General features: G+C 50.7%; 1 pseudogene; it reads left to right on the top strand.

The window, feature by feature from the left end:
* Positions 1-330: 330 nt before the first annotated feature.
* Positions 331-22,797, top strand: part of LOC141274535 (uncharacterized) — a 38,284-nt pseudogene continuing 15,817 nt past the window's right edge.

Raw genomic sequence — 22,797 nt, 5'->3', positions numbered from 1 at the left:
AGGAGCTTCTGTCTCCAGTGTTATATTGCCAGTAAAGCAGTGTTAATAAAAGTCAGTTCCAGCTCTCTGTGTGTAGCTGCAGCACATATCACTTTCACTTTGCAAGCCGACAAGATGCTAAGATCCTAAGCTATAAGAAATACCAGTTGTAAGCTGTGTTATCTTTGTTCCTGAATTAATATATATTCACTGTGGAACAACTGGACAGAAAAAACACTTTGGTAAATCCTGCGACTCTCCAACACTGAAACATCTCATCATCTTTATAATAAAGGATCTTCTGTTGTTTTTTTTTTATATTTTTTTTTTTTCCTGACTGACCCAAGAATGATGAATAAGGACAAAGATAAGATTATGGAGAAGATATTAAACCTCACCCTGGAGATAATCTTCCATCTTACCGGAGAGGTGAGAGGTTGTGATGTCATCACATGACATCATTATCTATGGGAATAACAGGTGATATGACCGGAGAGGTGAGAGGTTGTGATGTCATCACATGACATCATTATCTATGGGAATAACAGGTGATATGACCGGAGAGGTGAGAGGTTCTGATGTCATCACATGACATCATTATCTATGGGAATAACAGGTGATGTGACCGGAGAGGTGAGAGGTTCTGATGTCATCACATGACATCATTATCTATGGGAATAACAGGTGATATGACCGGAGAGGTGAGAGGTTCTGATGTCATCACATGACATCATTTTCTATGTGAATAACAGGTGATATGACCGGAGAGGTGAGAGGTTGTGATGTCATCACATGACATCATTATCTATGGGAATAACAGGTGATGTGACCGGAGAGGTGAGAGGTTCTGATGTCATCACATGACATCATTATTTATGGGAATAACAGGTGATGTGACCGGAGAGGTGAGAGGTTCTGATGTCATCACATGACATCATTATCTATGGGAATAACAGGTGATATGACAGGAGAGGTGAGAGGTTGTGATGTCATCACATGACGTCATTATCTATGGGAATAACAGGTGATATGACCGGAGAGGTGAGAGGTTGTGATGTCATCACATGACATCATTATCTATGGGAATAACAGGTGATATGACCGGAGAGGTGATGGACTCTGGAAATGTCTGTAGTGATATTATTAATGTCTCCACACTCAGGATTACACAGTAGTGAAGAAGACCTCTAGTGATTGCTGTCAGGCCCCTCTGTCTGAAGGACGGGGAGGACCCCTGAGCCCAATCCCGGGGCCTCCACCTCACCCCCGGATACATGAGGACATCAATGACCAGAAGATCCTAGAACTCACCCACAAGATGATTGAGCTGCTGACTGGAGAGGTGACACTGCTGGGACATTATACAGGACGGCACTGGAGGATTCTGGGTGATGACGGTATCATTGTGTGTGTCAGGTTCCTATAAGGTGTCAGGACGTCACCGTCTATTTCTCCATGGAGGAGTGGGAGTATCTAGAAGGACACAAGGATCGGTACAAGGAGGTGATGATGGAGGAGCACCGGCCCCGCACATCACCAGGTAATAGACAGGACTAAATCCACACGGCCTATAATTCTCTGTATGTAATAATGATGTCAGTCCTGTCTGTGTCTCCTGCAGGTCTCTCCAGTAAGAGGACAACCCCAGAGAGATGTCCCGCTCCTCCTCCTGCACAGGACCATCAGGTAGATGGAGATCTCCCCTATGATGTGTAGACGGCTGTGACCTCCTTGTGTTCAGTCTTGTCTTCTCCTCCAGTATTAGATGTTTTATACTTGTGTAATGAGAGCGGTGGAGACGGCAGGATCACAGCTGACCACAGACATGGCCGGATCTTCTCACCATTATTCCCGGGGACTTCTCCAATCATCGGGGACTTTTACAATATTTGTTTTGCAGCTTTTGGATCGGGATAAAGATCTGAACAATATTAATGCTCCAGAGAGAAATGTGAGGGGCGATCAGCGGTGTAAAGAGGAGACTCCTACAGATAATCGCTCAGGTGAGTAGTGACCACGGAATAAGAAAAGAAGAGAAGTCACAGATCCTATCGTCTTAGTCCTCTCCCCCCACCTATCGTCTTAGTCCTCTCCCCCCACCTCCGTCATAGTCATCGTGCAACTCATCCTGCAGTCCGGAGCTTTAATTTACCAGTGAAAACCAGATTTTAATGTTATATGGTTTAAAATTTTCAATATCCTGTTCTATTCTTTTGACAGATGATTCTGGTATTATACAGAATACAAACGAAGAGCATCCCATTATCCCAGATATACCCCCAGCGCTTCCCACCCAAGATCTGTCATCTGATGCTTTTAAACATGACCTATCTATCGCTTCACTGCAGAATGTTGAGCAAACTGAAAGCTACATGAAGGGTGTTCAACACCAAAGAGCTGGCAAAGGGGAGAAGCCATACTCATGTTCAGAATGTGGGAAATGTTTTACTCTGAAATCACAGCTTGATAACCATGAAAGAATTCACACAGAAGAGAAGCCATTTTCTTGCACCATATGTGAAAAGTGTTTTATACAAAATTCAACTCTAATAGTACATCAGAGAACTCACACCGGAAAACCATTTTCATGTCCAGAATGTGGAAAATGTTTTATCCACAAATCAAAGCTTTTTAAACATAAAAGAACTCACACCGGGGAGAAGCCGTTTTCTTGTTCAGAATGTGGGAAATGTTTTGTTCACAAATTTGCTTTTGTTAGACATCTGAGAATTCACACAGGGGAGAAACCATTTTTATGTTTAGAATGTGGGAAATGTTATAGCAGTAAATCACTTCTTGCTGAACATCTAAGAATTCACACAGGAGAGAAGCCATTTTCATGTTCTGAATGTGCAAAGTGTTTTATTCGGAAATCACAGCTTACTGCACATATAAAAACTCACACAGGGGAGAAGCCGTATTCATGTTCAGAATGTGGGAAATGCTTTACCCAGAAATCAGATCTTCTTAGACATCAAATAATTCACACAGGGGAGAAGCCATTTTCTTGTACCATATGTGGGAAGTGTTTTAACCAAAAATCAGTTTTAATTGTACACCAGAGAATTCACACAGGAAAACCATTTTCATGCCCAGATTGTGGAAAATGCTTTAGCAACAAATCAAATCTTCTTAGCCATCAAAATACTCATACAGGGAAAAAGTCATTTTCATGTTCAGAATGTAGGAAATGTTTTAATCGGAAATCACAGCTTACTGTACATCTAAAATCTCACACTGGAGAGAAGCCATTTTCTTGTTCAGAATGTGGGAAATGTTTTACCCAAAAATCAGATCTTCTTAGACATCAAATAATTCACACAGGGGAGAAGCCATTTTCATGTTCAGAATGTGGGAAGTGTTTTAACCAAAAGTCAGCTCTAAATGTACATCAGAAAATTCACACAGGAAAACCATTTTCATGCCCAGATTGTGGAAAATGCTTTATCAACAGATCAAATCTTCTTAACCATCAAAATACTCACACAGGGGAGAAACCATTTTCATGTTCCGAATGTGAGAAATGTTTTAATCGGAAATCCCAGCTTACATTACATCTAAAATGTCACACAGGGGAGAAGCCTTTTTCTTGTTCAGAATGTGGGAAATGTTTTGTTCACAAATTTGCTTTAGTTAGACATCTGAGAATTCACACAGGGTAGAATCCGTTTTCAAGAAGGGGGCTGGAGGCAAGGAACCTAGATGGAAGCCCCACATGACCGAGAGGGGACAGGAGGGTGTAATTTGAAATAAAAGGATAGGGATTGGATATAGGTTGAGGTGCGGGCATTTGAGGGGGGAGGGGGGTAGATAAAACAGAAAGGGTGGGAAGAAAGCATTGGAAAAAGTCCCAGAGACAAAAACATTGGAGAACGTCCTTTTGTGTGAAGACACTTACCAAGAAGATGGAAACTGTGGATTCCTTGATCAACAGACTGAGGGAGGCTGCCAGATCCAGAAGTGGAGGGTGGCTGGAGTCCCAGCTGTCCGGATTGCTGGGGAGTTATGGGGCAGAAGCGCCTCCGTCGGGGGCCAGCAGGAGAACGAGGCCCCCCGTTAGGCTTTCTCCGGACACGGTTAGTGCGGGCAGCAGGCGCAGGCCGCGGAGCCCCTCAGGGGACCCTGCGTCCGGCGAGCGTGTTGTCGGAACACCCCATCAGCGTGCTCGCCGCGGCAGGAATCCGCCTAGCCGCCCTGCGGGCTCCATCTGCAGTGTGTCGCAGTCCTCAACTGAAAGACCCTGGTCGGCTGTGGTGCGGCCTGCTCCGGTGTCACGCCACAATACCAGGGCCCAGGCTGCGCCGGAAGCAAGGCCCACGATGCAGCCACGTCAGCTTCCGGTGGGCGGGACATCACCGTAAGTGCTAGCAACGTCACTTCCGGAACCGGCTTCATGTGACGGGGCTACTCAGGAAGTCATCGACGGAGAAATGAAGACGCCCCCAGTGCAAGAAAAGGCGCCAATTCAAAGCGCCGGGACCACATAGGACACGGAGTGGGGGGCAGCAGCAGAAGGACCATTCGCACGGCAGGTACACTTGGTGATGCTCCAGTCGGGGTGCCTGCTAGAAACATCGGGACAGGGAAGCAGCAGCGGAATTTCACGGGCAGGCAGCAGCAATTTGAAGATCTGCTGCCTGGCTTGATGCAACACATTCAAGGCGGTGGAGCGGCGGGCATTAGCACTGGGAACTTGGAACACGACAGGCCGGACACGGGAGTCAGGGTCTGGAAATCGAGGAAGGTCACGGACGGCAGGAAGGACCAGAGCCAGGATTGACGGAGGTCAAGCAGCGGAGACGGTGGCGAGTGCTGAGGTCCCCCCTGGTGACGAGGAGGCCAGGGGCGCGGGCCTTGCGCTGCAGCAGGAGTCGGACGGATCGGAGAGTGGGGAGGATCTAGGTGAATCCAGGCGTCGTCAGGACACAGGAATTTCGGCTGGCAGGTACACAGCACTTGCGCAGCTGGGTGAGTTTGCTTCTATGTCTTGTTTGTCGCCCACTGGGTCATTACTGTATGAGGGAGTTAATAGGCGGTTGGCGGGGCCCAGCGGGCAAAATATTAGGGCAGGTTGCGGGTCAGACATAATGGGTCTTAGAGACATTTTGTTTAATATGTCACAATTCTTGGCTAGAATAGATAGTGGGGGAGTTTATCAGGGTGGATTGGCACCCGCGGCAGCGGTGCCTAGTCAACCGGTGTCTTTGCAGGCGGGAAGCGAGACGGGCAGGTCTGGGGTCAGTGCGGACGTTATACCTTCTGGGGTATCGGTTTGTGTGCAGACGGAGAAGGATAAGGCGGATAGTGTTAGACTGGACGATAGGGTATAAGGGGAAGTTTATGTGTGCTTTGAGGGACCGTTGGGGGCACACCTAAAAAAAGAGGTAAAGGAAAAAATTTGGCGGGATGAGTATGTAGAGATTTTTTCCCTTCTTCCATTGGAAAAGTTTAACCTGGATAAGGGAAAAATGGATGAGAGTAAAAAAGAGGAGGAGGAGAAGCGTAGGTGGAGGTTGATTCCTCAGACGTTTGTAAATTGGTTACAGGCTTTCGCAATATTGGCTAGTGTTATTGGGGAGAAAGCTCCTGATAATTGCTCAAGCTTATTCTGCTACCTTGATGCTATTGGGGAGGCTCATAGGACTTATGGGGGTCAGGCGTGGTTAAGATATGATGAGCAATTTCAGCAGAGAAAATCAGTTCGACCGGAGATCAGATGGGATCAGAAAGACATTGGGTTGTGGTTGAGGGTTATGGCCCCAGTGAGGTATGGGCAGACCTTTCACGGGAGCAACAGTAGCGGGAATCAATCAGCGGGACATGGGGGAGGTAGTCAGGGGGCGCAAAACATTAAAAAGGAAGCGGGAACTTGCTGGCAATTTAATGACGGCCAATGCAAGTATGGGAACTCCTGTAAATTCAAGCATGTGTGCTCCCATTGTAATGGAAGTTCACATGGAGCATCAAAATGCTTTAAGAGAGGAAAAGGAAAGCCGTCAGTGGTTACCGGTCAAGGGGGTTACTCCGGTGAGGGTTCACGCGATGGCCCCCTTTCTAAATAGGTATCCGGATCAGTTGAAGGCTAAAGTTATTGAGGATGGGTTTTTGGATGGTTTAAAGCCCCCGTCTCACATAGCGATATCGCTAGCGAGATCGCTGCTGAGTCAAGGTTTTGGTGACGCAACAGCAACCTCACCAGCGATGTCGCTATGTGTGACACTTTGCAACGATCAGGCCCCTGCTGTGAGGTCGCTGATCGCTGCAAAGTGTCCTGGACCATTTTTTGGTCGTTGGCCTCCTGCTGGCCGGCACACATCGCTGTGTGTGACCAGCGGGACCAACGATCAGGCTGGTATCCATGGTAAACATCGGGTTACTAGGGGCACGCGCGCACTTAGTAACCCGCTGTTTACCATGGATACCACTCTGCTACGGTGCGCGGGAGGTTACCGCTCACCTTAGCAGAGTCGTATCCATGATAAACATCGGGTTACTAAGTGCGCGTATGCCCCTAGTAACCCGATGTTTATCATGGATACGACTCTGCTAAGGTGAACGGTAACCTCCCGCGCACGGTAGCAGAGTGGTATCCATGGTAAACAGCGGGTTACTAGGGGCACACGCGCACTTAGTAACCCGATGTTTATCATGGTTACGAGCCTGCTCCTGCTTCAGCAGCAGGCTGGTAACCGGGAGCAGGACATCGTGGAACGATTCTTTCCACGATATCGCTGCTCCCCTGATCGCTGGTGAGCCTGCCTGTTTGACAGCTCACCAGCGATGTATTAGCGACGCAGCAACGATCCCTGACAGGTCATATCGTTGTCGGGATCGCTGCTGCATCGCTTAGTGTGACGGGGCCTTTAGAATACCTGCTCCTGATCATGTAGTCCCTTTTTTGGTTAAAAATTTAATGTCGGCTTACCGTTATCCAGAGGTGGTTAGGACGAAGTTAGCTAAAGAGGTGGAATTGGGCAGGATGGCGCGACCGTTTCAGGAATTGCCTAGCAACAAGGTGATTATTTCGCCGTTAGGAGTGGTGCCCAAGAAAGAGCTGAATAAGTTTCGCTTGATTCAGCATTTGTCATACCCTAAAGGGCTTTCAGTGAATGATGGCATTGTGCAGGAGTTGTGTTCGGTCGAATATACATCTTTTCATGCGGCAGCACAATGGGTACGGAGGTATGGGCCAGGCTCGTTGCTAGCTAAGACTGATATTGAGTCTGCTTTTAGGTTGTTGCCAGTTCACCTGGATAGCATCCCATTGTTGGGATGTTTTTGGGAAGGGGAATATTATGTTGATAGATGTTTGCCAATGGGTTGTTCAATTTCGTGTTCTTTGTGTGAAACTTTCAGTAGTTTTTTAGAATGGGTAGTGAAGGACCTGGCTTCTGTTAAGTCGGTCATTCATTATTTGGACGACTTCTTGTTTATAGGTCCCCCGCAATCAGTGTTGTGTAGGAATTTGTTAGGTACTATGGAGTGAGTGGCAGAGCATTTTGGCGTACCTTTGGCAGTAGAAAAGACGGAAGGCCCTTGCACAACCCTAAGTTTCCTGGGCATTGTAATTGATACTGAACGGATGGAGTGTCGGTTACCAGATGATAAATTGAGTTTGCTTAAACAGGAGGTCGATAGGATCGGGAGATTGCGCAAGGTGACACTGAAGGAGTTACAGTCATTGTTAGGGCGTTTGAATTTTGCGGGCAGGATTATGCCAATGGGCAGAATATTTTGTCGCAGGTTGGCTGGAGCGACAGCAGGAGTGCGGGCTCCGCATCATTTTATTCGCTTAAATAAAGAACACAAGGAGGATCTGAAGGTTTGGAAGTTGTTTCTGCAAAATTATAACGGAAGATCGTTAATACAGGAGGAGTTTTTGAGCAGTTATGATTGTGAGATATTTACGGATGCTGCAGGAGGTGCTGGTTATGGGGCATACTGGAAAGGACGGTGGAGTGTAGGTGAGTGGCCGAATATGTGGAAAGAGAGGGGTCTTACGAGGAACTTGGCATTTTTGGAGTTGTTTCCTATTGTTGTGGCGGTGAATATTTGGGGGGAGTGTTTTGCCAACAGGAGAATTCGGTTTCACTGCGATAACATGGGAGCAGTATCGGTCATCAACAGTTTGTCGGCCTCGTCGCCACCTGTGATTAGGTTGCTGAGGGAACTTGTACTTTGTTGTCTTAAGTTGAACGCTTGGATTACAGCAGTCCATGTGCCTGGTGTAAAAAATTCCATAGCAGATGCCTTGTCTCGTTTTCAGTGGGATCGTTTTCGGGCACTAACACCAGAGGCAGAGGACGTGGGTCAAGAATGCCCTTCGCGGTTGTGGCAGATGGTTATGGAGGAGCGGGACGGTTAATACAAGAGTCTTATCACAAGGCAGACCTGGGCATCATATGAGGCATCGTGGCGAGTATGGAAAAGTTGGATCCGGGAGTGGGGTGGAGTGGAGAGTGAGGTAGATAGAGAGACGGCGGTGTTGTTTCTGCTGGGAAGGGCGGCGGAGAGCAGATGGTCGGTTTCAAAAGTTGGCAAGTTTGTGGCAGGATTAGCATTTGGTTTTAAATTGCTGGGTATGAAGGATGTTACGAAGGCCTTTTTGGTGAAGCAAGCTTTGAAGGGCTTTAGGAGAGGAGGTAAAGTGTTGGATAAACGTAGGCCGGTAACCTTTAGTATCTTGGAACGTTTGGGTTTGGTAATGGATAAGATTTGTTGTTCATTTTTTGAAGCCGCATTGTTTAGATTGGCTTTTGCATTGGCATTTTTTGGTGCGCTAAGGGTTGCTGAATTGGTGGCATCAAGCAGAAATAAGGTTGGGGGTTTGTTTGCTGAGGATATGAGCGGTCGAGATGGGGGCATTGAATTTTGGATAAGACGGGGGAAGACAGATCAATTGGGTAGAGGAAAACGTGTGGTCTTGGGTGAGGTTAAGGGATCTTTGGTTTGTCCTAGGTCATGTTTAGTGGCTTACTGGCAGGTTTGGTCAGGGAGGAAGGGCCCATTATTGTGTCATGAAAATGGTGAATTTTTATCACGTTTCCAGTTTATAGCGGTGTTTAAGGTATTGCTGAGTTGGGCCTTAACTCTGAGGTATATGGGTCACATTCCTTCAGAATTGGCGTGGCTTCGGAGGCGGATGGTTTGGGGTTAGGCAAGGAAGTGATAAAACGCATTGGGAGATGGAGTTCCGATCGATACCTATCTTATGTAAGGAATTAGGCATTCGGTCTAATGTAATTTTTCTTTTTGGATTTAAATATTTTTGGTTGTCTTGTTGCAGGTCGAGTCCCGTTGTTAGCGTGGATTATGGGGCACTCTTTTGTCCACTGGGGGGCGCTGCGGGCGGACGTGAGGCCCGACGGTAGGCAATTGGGCTTCAGCCGAGAGCAAGTCGTGGTTCGGTGGTTGGGTTTCCGAGGGATGGTGTGGAGAAGAGTACTGCCAGAGTTCCATAAAGCAGCTCGTTTGGATCGGGCACCGGATATTTTAGTGGTGCACATGGGAGGGAATGATTTGGGGGCTCGACCAGTCAGGGAATTGATGAGGGACATTAAAATTGATCTTTTAAGGCTATGGACATCATTTCCTGAGGTGTTGACTGTTTGGTCTGAAGTGGTGCCCAGAAAAAAATGGAGGGAGGCCAGATCATTGAAGGGAATTAATAGGGCACGTATAAAGTTGAACAGAGCCATATCAGCTTTTGTTAACAGGAATGGGGGAGTAAGCGTACGACATCTTGATCTGGAAGCGGGAGTTGGAGAATTTTGGGCAAAGGATGGCGTGCATTTGAATGATATAGGCATCGATTTATGGGCACTGGCCATACAGGGGGGGACTGGAAGGGCTTTGGCGGTGTTGGGGCGCTCACGAGCCTGAGGTGGTCAGGGCTGTTCGTTTGAGGGGGGGGGGGGTTGGGGTTCTTGGAGTTGGCACGGAAGTGTCGGTAAAAAAAAAGGAGATTATAAAGTTACAGGCATTGGCTTGATTAAGTGGGGTGATCTGGCATTTTGGTTTTGGGGGCTCTGGACGGGGTTTTTACCCTGGGAGCTTTTGGTGCCCTTGAGCTGGTGTGGTACGGCTGAGGGTAACATGGTGGTTCAAGTACTGTTTGGTTTATGCCAGATCAATTTTTAACTCCAAGAACCCTTACCCTTGTATTATAATGTTTATATGTTAATATTGTTGTTTGTTAATAAAACGGCCGCTGTGGCCAAATTTATCCAAAGAGAAAATTACAGGTGAGGTGTTTTATTTGGTATGGGTGAAAAAGGGAGGGGGGATGTGAACAATGGAACCCGGGTTGGCCGTACACGGTCATGTACTTTGTGGAAAGTGTTTTAAGAGAAAGTCACTTGTGATTGCACATCAAAGAATTCACACCAAAAAACACATATCCAACAGTCAAATCTCTTTAGACATCATGGAACTCACAGGGAAGCAGACATTTTTATAATTGTTTCAGTCATGTCCCAAGAAGGACAACATCTACAAGGAGTTTGTATGTTTTCCCCGTGTCTATGTGGGTTTCCTCTCACACTCCAAAGACCTACTAATAGCGAGTGTAGATTGTGAACCCCGATGGGGACAGTGATGTCTGATTGTGACTCATCGGTATAAGTAGATGATCGGTTTTGTGCTTTAACACTTCACTGTTCATGTATGTATTGGAAATAAGGGATTCATGGTATTAAGAGCTAATAACATGCGCTCAACTGTTGATAACATTATCGGGTGGTAAAGGAGCTCTTAAATGGGATTTTCTTTAGTGCGAAGAGAAAAAAAGTCATCAGGATAAAAAAGTTTGAAATAGGGAGACAGAGCCCGTCACACACATTAACCCCTTTGCGACCTTGTAAGTAATAGTATGTAGCTGTGCCCTGGGCCTTATGGACCAGCTATGTAGTATTACGCGAATTGCGATCACGCCCGCACACAAGCGCGGTGCTATGTGCACCGCTCCCGGCACATTAACCCCCGCAATGCTGCAATCAAAGTCGATCACAGCATTGCGGTGGCAAGGGGAGGTGATCGCTATACTCACCTCTCCTGCCGGCGTCCAACGATGTCTGCGGCGGCTTCCGGATGTTGCGATGACGACCCGATGTCGTCATGACAACATCCGGGTCACCAGGAGGCAGGACGTTACTTTGGTCATGCGCAGTGCATGACCAAAGTAATGTCTCCCTGTGTGCAGCGCTGACAGGCTGCATGGCATAGGGAGCTGCTGCTCTCTATGCCATGCAGGCTAGGGTTGGGGCTAGAGTTAGGATTATATTAGGGTTGGGATTTTTTTCAAAAGTAAAAAAAGAAAAGAAAGACAATATGGCGACCAGTGTTGAGCGCAAGTGCTCGCTACTTGAGTTTGCATCGGGTGCTTGGGTATGCACTGAGTATCGCGGGTGCTTGAGTGACCTGCTTGAGTCTCTGCCCCATATGCTTCGCGGCCAAAAAAAACGTTGCTGGAATTGCCTGCCATGCACGAGTGATCCCCGCATGTTTTTTTTTTGGGTGTCTAACAACTGTGAAACATGCGGGGCAGGGACTCGAGCATGTCACTCAAGCACCCGCGATACATGGTGCATACCTGAGTACCCGATGCAAACTCAAGTAGCGAACACTTGCGCTCAAGACTAATGACAACTTATTCAATGTGATGATCTAATGTTATCAAATTCTGTCGTACCTCTGGGTTCAACATGTACACTATACCCCTTGATAAAATCCTTGAGGGGTCTAGTTTCCAAAATGGAGTCAATTGTGGGGAGGTTTCCACTATTTAGACACATCAGGGGCTCTCCAAACGCGACATGGCGTCCGCTCTTGATACCAGCCAATTTTGCGTTCAAAAAGTCACACAGTGCTCCTTCCCTTCTGAACCCTGATGTGTGCCCAAACAGTGTATTTTCCCCACATATGGAGTATTGGCGTACTCAGAAGAAATTTCAAAACAGTTTTTAGGTTCCATTTTCTCCTCTTACCCTTGTGAAAATAAAAAATTTGAGGCTAAAAGATCATTTTTGTAGAAAAAGTTAGATTTTTTTTATTTTCATGGCTTCATGTTCTAAACTTCTGTGAAGCACCTGGGGGTTAAGGGTGCTCACCACACATCTAGATAAGTTCCCTGAGGGGTCTAGTTTCCAAAATGGTGTCACTTGTGGGGGGGGGGGGTTTCCACTGTTTAGGCACATCAGCGGCTCTCCAAACGCAACATGGCGTCCGCTAATTATTCAAGCAAATTTTACATTCAAAAAGTTAAATGGCGCTCCTTCCCTTCTGAGCCCTGCCGTGCGCCCAAGCAGTGTTTTTTCCCCACAGATGGGGTATCTGCTTACTCAGGAGAAATTGCACAACAAGTTGCATGGTGCAATTACTCTTGTTACCCTTATGAAAATGCAAAACTGGGGGCTGAAAAACATTTTTGTGGGAAAAATGTGAAAATTTTATTTTTACGGCTCCATGTTATAAACTTCTGTGAAGCACCTGGGGGTTCAAGATGCTCACCATACATCTAGATAAGTTCCCTGAGGGGTCCAGTTTACAAAATGGTATGGGGGGTTTCCACTGGTTAGGCACATCAAGGGCTCTCTAAACGCAACATGGCGTCCGCTAATTATTCAAGCAAATTTTACATTCAAAAAGTCAAATGGTGCTCCTTCCCTTCTGAGCCCTGCAATGCGCCCGAACAGTGTTTTTTCCCCACCTATGGGGTATCTGCGTGCTCAGGGGAAATTGCTCAACAAATTTTGGGGTCCATTTTTTCCTGATACCCCTGCAAAAATAAAAAAAATTGGGGTCTAAATTAACATATTTGTGAAAAAAGTTAAATGTTCATTTTTTTCTTCCCTATTCCAAAAATTCCTGTGAAGCACCTGAAGGGTTAATAAACTTCTTGAGTGTGGTTTTGAGCACCGTGAGGGGTGCAGTTTTTAGAATGGTGTCACTATTTTCTGTCATAAAGGCCCCTCAGTCACTTCATATGTGATGTGGTCCCTAAAAAAATGGTTTTGTAAGTTTTGTTGGAAAAATGAGAAATCGCTGATCAACTTTTAACCCTTATAGCGCACTAATAAAAAAAAATTGGGGTTCCAAAATTGTGCTGATGTAAAGTAGACATGTGGGAAATGTTATTTATTAACTATTTTGTGTAACATATCTCTCTGATTTAACGGAATAAAAATTAAAATTTTGAAAATTGTGAAATTTTCGGGTGCGGCTATCATGGCGAAGTTTGGGATGAACCTTCTGTAGTATCCCACGATTCCTAAAAAGGCTCTAATCTGCTTCTTTGACAATGGTCTCGGCAAAGTTTGAATTGCTTCCACTTTAGTGATTTGATGTTTGATCTCGCCTCTACCCACTACATATCCCAGGTATTTGGCTTCTTCTTTCCCCATGGCACATTTATTTTTGGATTTATTGAAAACCCCGCCTTACTTAGAGCATCAAACACCGCCTGGACCTTTTCCAGATGACATTCCCAGTCTGGGCTGAAGATTACAATATCGTCCAGATATGCCGCGGCGTATTTCTTATGGGGCGCAAGGATTCAATCCATGGCTCTCTGGAAGGTGGCAGGGACCCCCTGCAGTCCAAATGGCATCTGGACATATTGGAAGCATCCGTCCGGCGTAGAAAACACAATCTTCTCGGCTCCCTGTTACATGGGGATCTGCCATTATATTTTGTAAAATCCAAGGTGGTAATGTACCTTGCTGGTCCAAGCTCATCGACGCGCGGCATCGGATATGCGTCAAATTTGGAGACCTCATTCAATTTCCGATAGTCATTACAGAATCTCCATTCGCCATCGGGTTTTGGGACCAGGACAATCGGGCTTGACCAACCCCTCTTGGATTCCTCAATGACCCCGAGTTTCAGCATACGACTCACTTCTTTGAAGATCAACTCTTGTTGGGCTTCAGGTTCACCTGCACATGTGACTCCGTCAGAACCTCGTATTCTATGACCTTTGTGCACTCCGGCAATTCCGAGAACAGATACCTGTTCTTCTGCAGCAAGTCCCGACACTACTGTTTTTGGGCCTTCGTCAGCATCTCCGCTATTGTGACTCCTCCAACCTCGCCTTCTGGTTTGACCAGCAAGCACGGAGCTTCAACAAGCTCTGTCTTGCCACGGCTTGATGAGATTCACGTGGTAGATCTGGTATGGCTTGCGTCGTCCTGGTTGATGAATCTTATAATTCACTTCACCAACCTTTTCCCGCACCTCATACTTCCCTTGCACTTGGCCAAGAACTTACTTTCCATGGTAGGAATCAGTACTAGGACTCTGTCACCAGCATTGAACTGCCGCACTCTGGCTGACCGATTGTAGATCCTGGCCTGCGCCTCTTGTGCCTGAAGGAGATGTACTTTTACAATGGGCATCACTTTTGCAATCCTCTCCTGCATCAGGGCGATGACGCTCCTGTTGGGTGTGACCTCAGCTTCCCAGGTTTCCTTTGCTACATCCAGGAGACCCCGTGGATGTCGGCCATACAGGAGTTCAAATGGCGAGAACCCAGTAGAGGCCTGTGGAACCTCTCCGATTGAGAACAACAGATACGGCAGTAGACAGGCCCAGTCTCCGCCGACCTTTTCTATGGCCTTCCTCAGCATATGCTTCAGAGATTTTTTGAACCTCTCCACGGGGCTATCTGTCTGAGGATGGTATATTGATGTTCTCAGTTGGGAGATTTGCAGTGCCTAACACAATTCCGTCATCACCTTACACATAAAGGGTGTTCCCTGGTCGGTCAGGATCTCCCTTGGTAACCCTGTCTGGGAGAAAACATGGACTAACTCGCGAGCTATACTCTTGCTGGAGGAGTTTCTAAGAGGGATCGCTTCAGGATAGTGAGTGGTATAGTCCAAGATGACCAATATACATTGATGCCCACGAGCAGATTTAACCAGGGAACTGACCAAGTCCATAGCAATTCTCTCCAACGGGACTTCAATGATGGCTAATGGCACGACTGGACTTTGAAAGTGAGAGGTGGGGGAGATTAACTGGCACGTAAAGCAGGCCTGCAATACTTTAAGATTTCCCGTTGTCATCCAGGCCAATAGAACCTCTGTACGATCCGTTCCTGCGTTTTTTCCATTCCCAGATGTCCTGCCAAGGCATATGAATGGGCCATGTCCAACACCCTCCATCTATAGGGTCCCGGCACCAATAACTGTTCCACAAGCTCCTCCCTAGCTTTTGTAACACAGTACAACAACTCCCCACTCAACATGAAATAGGGAAATCTTGTTTCAGCCCCCGACTCCTGTGCAATCCCTTTTATGACCGTGACATTGTTAAAGGCTCCCCTATGTTGGGCAGACCCAAAATTCTCACTGGTCACCCCCAACTCCGGAATGTCAGAATCAGGGGACACTATCTCCTTATCCCCTACAAGAACACAAAAGGGAAATCCGTCTGACTTTGGGTGTGGTGATACCTCTTCAGGGTTAACTGGCTTCTTATCCGAGCCAGCGAACCCTGAACCCTTCCCCCACGGATCCCAAAACAAATAAAAGTCTCGGCCAATAATAATGGGGTGCAACAAGTCTTGGGTGACGCCAACCTCGTGGGACTCAGTAACGTGTGCCGTTTCAATTTCCACTCTGGCCATGGGGTATTTCTTAGCATCACTGTGAATGCATCTTATTCCAACCTTCTTTCCTGGGATCAGTTGGACAGGAAGTGTGGCCTTCACAAGGGACACCAGACTCCCGGAGTCGCTCTACCATCTGCGCAGGCTTAGAGGACTCCGGCTTTAGCCATTTTGGACCAGGTGCAAAAGGTCAAACATTTGGGAGCGAGGGTGGTTGTCCCAATGAAACGCCCAGTGGTGGACCTGCTGTGCCCTGACAGACATAGTCACCCCCAAGCGCGCCAGAATTCTGGTTTTGAATTTGCCATACTCCTTGTCATCCTGCAAAGATAGGTCATAGTAAGCTTTCTGGGGCTCTCGGGTATGGCGCCAGCACCTCTGCCCACTGCTCTGGCGGAAGTTTTTCCCTCTCGGCAACCCTTTCAAACACAGTGAGGAAGGCCTCTATGTCACCCCCCCGGGGTAATTTTCTTCAGGGCTCTCCTTACCGCCTTCCAGATGCAAAAATCGTCCACTGACCTTGTTGGAGCTGTCGCTGTGCAAAGGATCACCTCTGCAAGTACCTCGATCTGCTGCTGCTGCTGTTAACGATGCTGATCCTGTTTCTGCTGCTTCTGGAGCTGGATTTGCTGCATCAGCAGTTTAGCGGTCTTTTGTTGTGCCATTTGTTGCTATGATTATGCTAAGATTAGGTGAAATGGTGAGATGTATAGGGATGAACGAACCCAAAAGCTAGTGTCCAGTACCGTACCCCAAACTTGGACATTTTACTGTATGTCCAGTATCCTGTTCGAGGTTCGACAGTCTAATAAAGCTTGTTGAAAGGCTGCTGCCCAGCCAATCAACAAGCTGTTAGACTGTGGGCACTCCCGGAGCCGCACATTACACGCAAGGCTCCGCTCCACACACATTACACACGCGGCTCCGCTCTGCACATTACACACACGACTCCGCTCCGCACATTACACACTCGGCTCCGCACATTACACACTCGGCTCCGCACATTACACACACGGCTCCGCTCCGCATATTACACACTCGGCTCCGCTCCACACATTACACGCTCGGCTCCGCTCCGCACATTACACGCTCGGTTCCGCTCCCCACATTACACGCTCGGTTCCGCTCCCCACATTACACACACGGCTCCGCTCCGCACATTACACACACGGCTCCGCTCCGCACATTACACACACGGCTCCGCTCCGCACATTACACACACGGCTCCGCTCCCCACATTACACACACGGCTCCGCTCCCCACATTACACACACGGCTCCGCACATTACACACTCAGCTCCACACATTACACACACGGCTCCGCTCCGCACATTACACGCTCGGCTCCGCTCCGCACATTACACGCTCGGCTCCGCTCCGCACCTTACACGCTCGGCTCCGCTCCGCACATTACACGCTCGGTTCCGCTCCCCACATTACACACACGGCTCCGCTCCCCACATTACAAACACGGCTCCGCTCCCCACATTACACACACGGCTCCGCTCCGCACATTACACACACGGCTCCGCTCCCCACATTACACACACGGCTCCGCTCCTCACATTACACACACGGCTCCGCACATTACACGCTCGGCTCCGCTCCCCACATTACACACACGGCTCCGCTCCCCACATTACAAACACGGCTCCGCTCCCCACATTACACACACGGCTCCGCTCCGCACATTACACACACGGCTCCGCTCCCCACATTACACACACGGCTCCGCTCCTCACATTACACACACGGCTCCGCACATTACACGCTCGGCTCCGCTCCGCACATTACACGCTCGGCTCCGCACCGCACATTACACACATGGCTCCGCACATTACACACTTGGCTCCGCTCCGCACATTACACACTCGGCTCCGCTCCGCACATTACACACACGGCTCCGCTCCCCACATTACACACTCGGCTCCGCTCCGCACATTACACACACTGCTCCGCTCCCCACATTACACACACGGCTCCGCTCCGCACATTACACACACGGCTCCGCTCCCCACATTACACACACGGCTCCGCTCCTCACATTACACGCTCGGCTCCGCACGTTACACACTCGGCTCCACTCCGCACATTACACACTCGGCTCCGCTCCCCACATTACACACACGGCTCCGCTCCGCACATTACACACACGGCTCCGCTCCCCACAACACATTACACACACGGCTCCGCTCCCCACATTACACACACGGCTCCGCACATTACACGCTCGGCTCCGCACGTTACACACTCGGCTCCGCTCCCCACATTACACACACGGCTCCGCACATTACACACTCGGCTCCACTCCGCACATTACACACTCGGCTCCGCTCCGCACATTACACACACGGCTCCGCACATTACACGCTCGGCTCCGCTCCGCACATTACACGCTCGGCTCCGCACATTACACACTCGGCTCCGCTCCCCACATTACACACTCGGCTCCGCTCCGCACATTACACACTCGGTTTTGCTCCGCACCTTACACGCTCGGCTCCGCGCCGCACATTACACGCTCGGTTCCGCTCCCCACATTACACGCTCGGCTCTACTCCGCACATTACACACTCGGCTCCGCACATTACACGCTCGGCTCCGCTCCCCACATTACACACACGGCTCCGCTCCCCACATTACACACACGGCTCCGCTCCCCACATTACACACACGGCTCCGCTCCCCACATTACACACACGGCTCCGCACATTACACGCTCCACTCCGCACATTACACGCTCGGCTCCGCACATTACAAACACGGCTCCGCACATTACACACTCGGCTCCGCTCCGCACATTACACGCTCGGTTCCGCTCCCCACATTACACACACGGCTCCGCTCCCCACATTACAAACACGGCTCCGCTCCCCACATTACACACACGGCTCCGCTCCGCACATTACACACACGGCTCCGCTCCCCACATTACACACACGGCTCCGCTCCTCACATTACACACACGGCTCCGCACATTACACGCTCGGCTCCGCTCCCCACATTACACACACGGCTCCGCTCCCCACATTACAAACACGGCTCCGCTCCCCACATTACACACACGGCTCCGCTCCGCACATTACACACACGGCTCCGCTCCCCACATTACACACACGGCTCCGCTCCTCACATTACACACACGGCTCCGCACATTACACGCTCGGCTCCGCTCCGCACATTACACACATGGCTCCGCACATTACACACTTGGCTCCGCTCCGCACATTACACACTCGGCTCCGCTCCGCACATTACACACACGGCTCCGCTCCGCACATTACACACACGGCTCCGCTCCCCACATTACACACTCGGCTCCGCTCCGCACATTACACACTCTGCTCCGCTCCGCACATTACACACACTGCTCCGCTCCCCACATTACACACACGGCTCCGCTCCGCACATTACACACACGGCTCCGCTCCCCACATTACACACACGGCTCCGCTCCTCACATTACACGCTCGGCTCCGCACGTTACACACTCGGCTCCACTCCGCACATTACACACTCGGCTCCGCTCCGCACATTACACACTCGGCTCCGCTCCCCACATTACACACACGGCTCCGCTCCGCACATTACACACACGGCTCCGCTCCCCACAACACATTACACACACGGCTCCGCTCCCCACATTACACACACGGCTCCGCACATTACACGCTCGGCTCCGCACGTTACACACTCGGCTCCGCTCCCCACATTACACACACGGCTCCGCACATTACACACTCGGCTCCACTCCGCACATTACACACTCGGCTCCGCTCCGCACATTACACACACGGCTCCGCACATTACACGCTCGGCTCCGCTCCGCACATTACACGCTCGGCTCCGCACATTACACACTCGGCTCCGCTCCCCACATTACACACTCGGCTCCGCTCCGCACATTACACACTCGGCTCCGCTCCGCACATTACACACTCGGTTTTGCTCCGCACCTTACACGCTCGGCTCCGCGCCGCACATTACACGCTCGGTTCCGCTCCCCACATTACACGCTCGGCTCTACTCCGCACATTACACACTCGGCTCCGCACATTACACGCTCGGCTCCGCTCCCCACATTACACACACGGCTCCGCTCCCCACATTACACACACGGCTCCGCTCCCCACATTACACACACGGCTCCGCTCCCCACATTACACACACGGCTCCGCACATTACACGCTCCACTCCGCACATTACACGCTCGGCTCCGCACATTACAAACACGGCTCCGCACATTACACACTCGGCTCCGCTCCGCACATTACACACACGGCTCCGCTCCCCACATTACACACACGGCTCCGCTCCGCACATTACACACACGGCTCCGCTCCCCACAACACATTACACACACGGCTCCGCTCCCCACATTACACACACGGCTCCGCACATTACACGCTCGGCTCTGCTCCGCACATTACACGCTCGGCTCCGCACGTTACACACTCGGCTCCGCTCCGCACATTACACACTCGGCTCTGCTCCGCACATTACACACTCGGCTCCGCTCCGCACATTACACACTCGGCTCCGCTCCCCACATTACACACACGGCTCCGCACATTACACGCTCGGCTCCGCACGTTACACACTCGGCTCCACTCCGCACATTACACACACGGCTCCGCACATTACACGCTCGACTCCGCTCCGCACATTACACACTCGGTTTTGCTCTGCACCTTACACGCTCGGCTCCGCGCCGCACATTACACGCTCGGCTCTACTCCGCACATTACACACTCGGCTCCGCACATTACACGCTCGGCTCCGCTCCCCACATTACACACACGGCTCCGCTCCCCACATTACACACACGGCTCCGCTCCCCACATTACACACACGGCTCCGCTCCTCACATTACACACACGGCTCCGCACGTTACACGCTCGGCTCCGCACGTTACACACTCGGCTCCGCTCATCACATTACACACACGGCTCCACACATTACACACTCGGCTCCGCTCCGCACATTAGACACTCGGCTCCGCTCCGCACATTACACACACTGCTCCGCTCCTCACATTACACACACGGCTCCGCTCCGCACATTACACACACGGCTCCGCTCCCCACATTACACACACGGCTCCGCTCCGCACATTACACACACGGCTCCGCTCCCCACATTACACACACGGCTCCGCTCCTCACATTACACGCTCGGCTCCGCACGTTACACACTCGGCTCCACTCCGCACATTACACACTCAGCTCCGCTCCGCACATTACACACTCGGCTCCGCTCCCCACATTACACACACGGCTCCGCTCCGCACATTACACACACGGCTCCGCTCCCCACAACACATTACACACACGGCTCCGCTCCCCACATTACACACACGGCTCCGCACATTACACGCTCGGCTCCGCACGTTACACACTCGGCTCCGCTCCCCACATTACACACACGGCTCCGCACATTACACACTCGGCTCCACTCCGCACATTACACACTCGGCTCCGCTCCGCACATTACACACACGGCTCCGCACATTACACGCTCGGCTCCGCTCCGCACATTACACGCTCGGCTCCGCACATTACACACTCGGCTCAGCTCCCCACATTACACACTCGTCTCCGCTCCGCACATTACACACTCGGTTTTGCTCCGCACCTTACACGCTCGGCTCCGCGCCGCACATTACACGCTCGGTTCCGCTCCCCACATTACACGCTCGGCTCTACTCCGCACATTACACACTCGGCTCCGCACATTACATGCTCGGCTCCGCTCCCCACATTACACACACGGCTCCGCTCCCCACATTACACACACGGCTCCGCTCCCCACATTACACACACGGCTCCGCACATTACACGCTCGGCTCCGCACATTACACGCTCGGCTCCGCACATTACAAACACGGCTCCGCACATTACACACTCTGCTCCGCTCCGCACATTACACACACGGCTCCGCTCCCCACATTACACACACGGCTCCGCTCCCCACAACACATTACACACACGGCTCCGCTCCCCACATTACACACACGGCTCCGCACATTACACGCTCGGCTCCGCTCCGCACATTACGCGCTCGGCTCCGCACGTTACACACTCGGCTCCGCACATTACACACTCGGCTCCGCACATTACACACTCGGCTCTGCTCCGCACATTACACACTCGGCTCCGCTCCGCACATTACACACTCGGCTCCGCTCCCCACATTACACACACGGCTCCGCACATTACACGCTCGGCTCCGCACGTTACACACTCGGCTCCACTCCGCACATTACACACACGGCTCCGCACATTACACGCTCCGCTCCGCACATTACATGCTCGGCTCCGCACGTTACACACTCGGCTCCGCTCCGCACATTACACACTCGGCTCCGCTCCGCACATTACACGCTCGGCTCCGCACGTTACACACTCGGCTCCACTCCGCACATTACACACACGGCTCCGCACATTACACGCTCCGCTCCGCACATTACACGCTCGACTCCGCTCCGCACATTACACACTCGGTTTTGCTCTGCACCTTACACGCTCGGCTCCGCGCCGCACATTACACGCTCGGCTCTACTCCGCACATTACACACTCGGCTCCGCACATTACACGCTCGGCTCCGCTCCCCACATTACACACACGGCTCCGCTCCCCACATTACACACACGGCTCCGCTCCCCACATTACACACACGGCTCCGCTCCTCACATTACACACACGGCTCCGCACGTTACACGCTCGGCTCGGCTCCGCACGTTACACACTCGGCTCCGCTCATCACATTACACACACGGCTCCACACATTACACACTCGGCTCCGCTCCGCACATTAGACACTCGGCTCCGCTCCGCACATTACACACACTGCTCCGCTCCTCACATTACACACACGGCTCCGCTCCGCACATTACACACACGGCTCCGCTCCCCACATTACACACTCGGCTCCGCTCCGCACATTACACACTCGACTCCGCTCCGCACATTACACGCACTGCTCCGCTCCCCACATTACACACACGGCTCCGCTCCGCACATTACACACACGGCTCCGCTCCCCACATTACACACACGGCTCCGCTCCTCACATTACACACACGGCTCCGCACATTACACGCTCCGCTCCGCACATTACACGCTCGGCTCCGCACGTTACACACTCGGCTCCGCACGTTACACACACGGCTCCGCACATTACACACTCGGCTCCGCTCCGCACATTA

Source organism: Phyllobates terribilis, unplaced genomic scaffold (genome assembly GCF_046119375.1).
Source record: "Phyllobates terribilis strain yellow unplaced genomic scaffold, ASM4611937v1 Scaffold_1__5_contigs__length_1240528914, whole genome shotgun sequence".
NCBI classification, from domain to species: Eukaryota; Metazoa; Chordata; class Amphibia; order Anura; family Dendrobatidae; genus Phyllobates; species Phyllobates terribilis.
The sequence above is the reverse complement of the archived record's forward strand: the minus strand, read 5'-3'. Positions and strand labels throughout refer to the sequence as shown.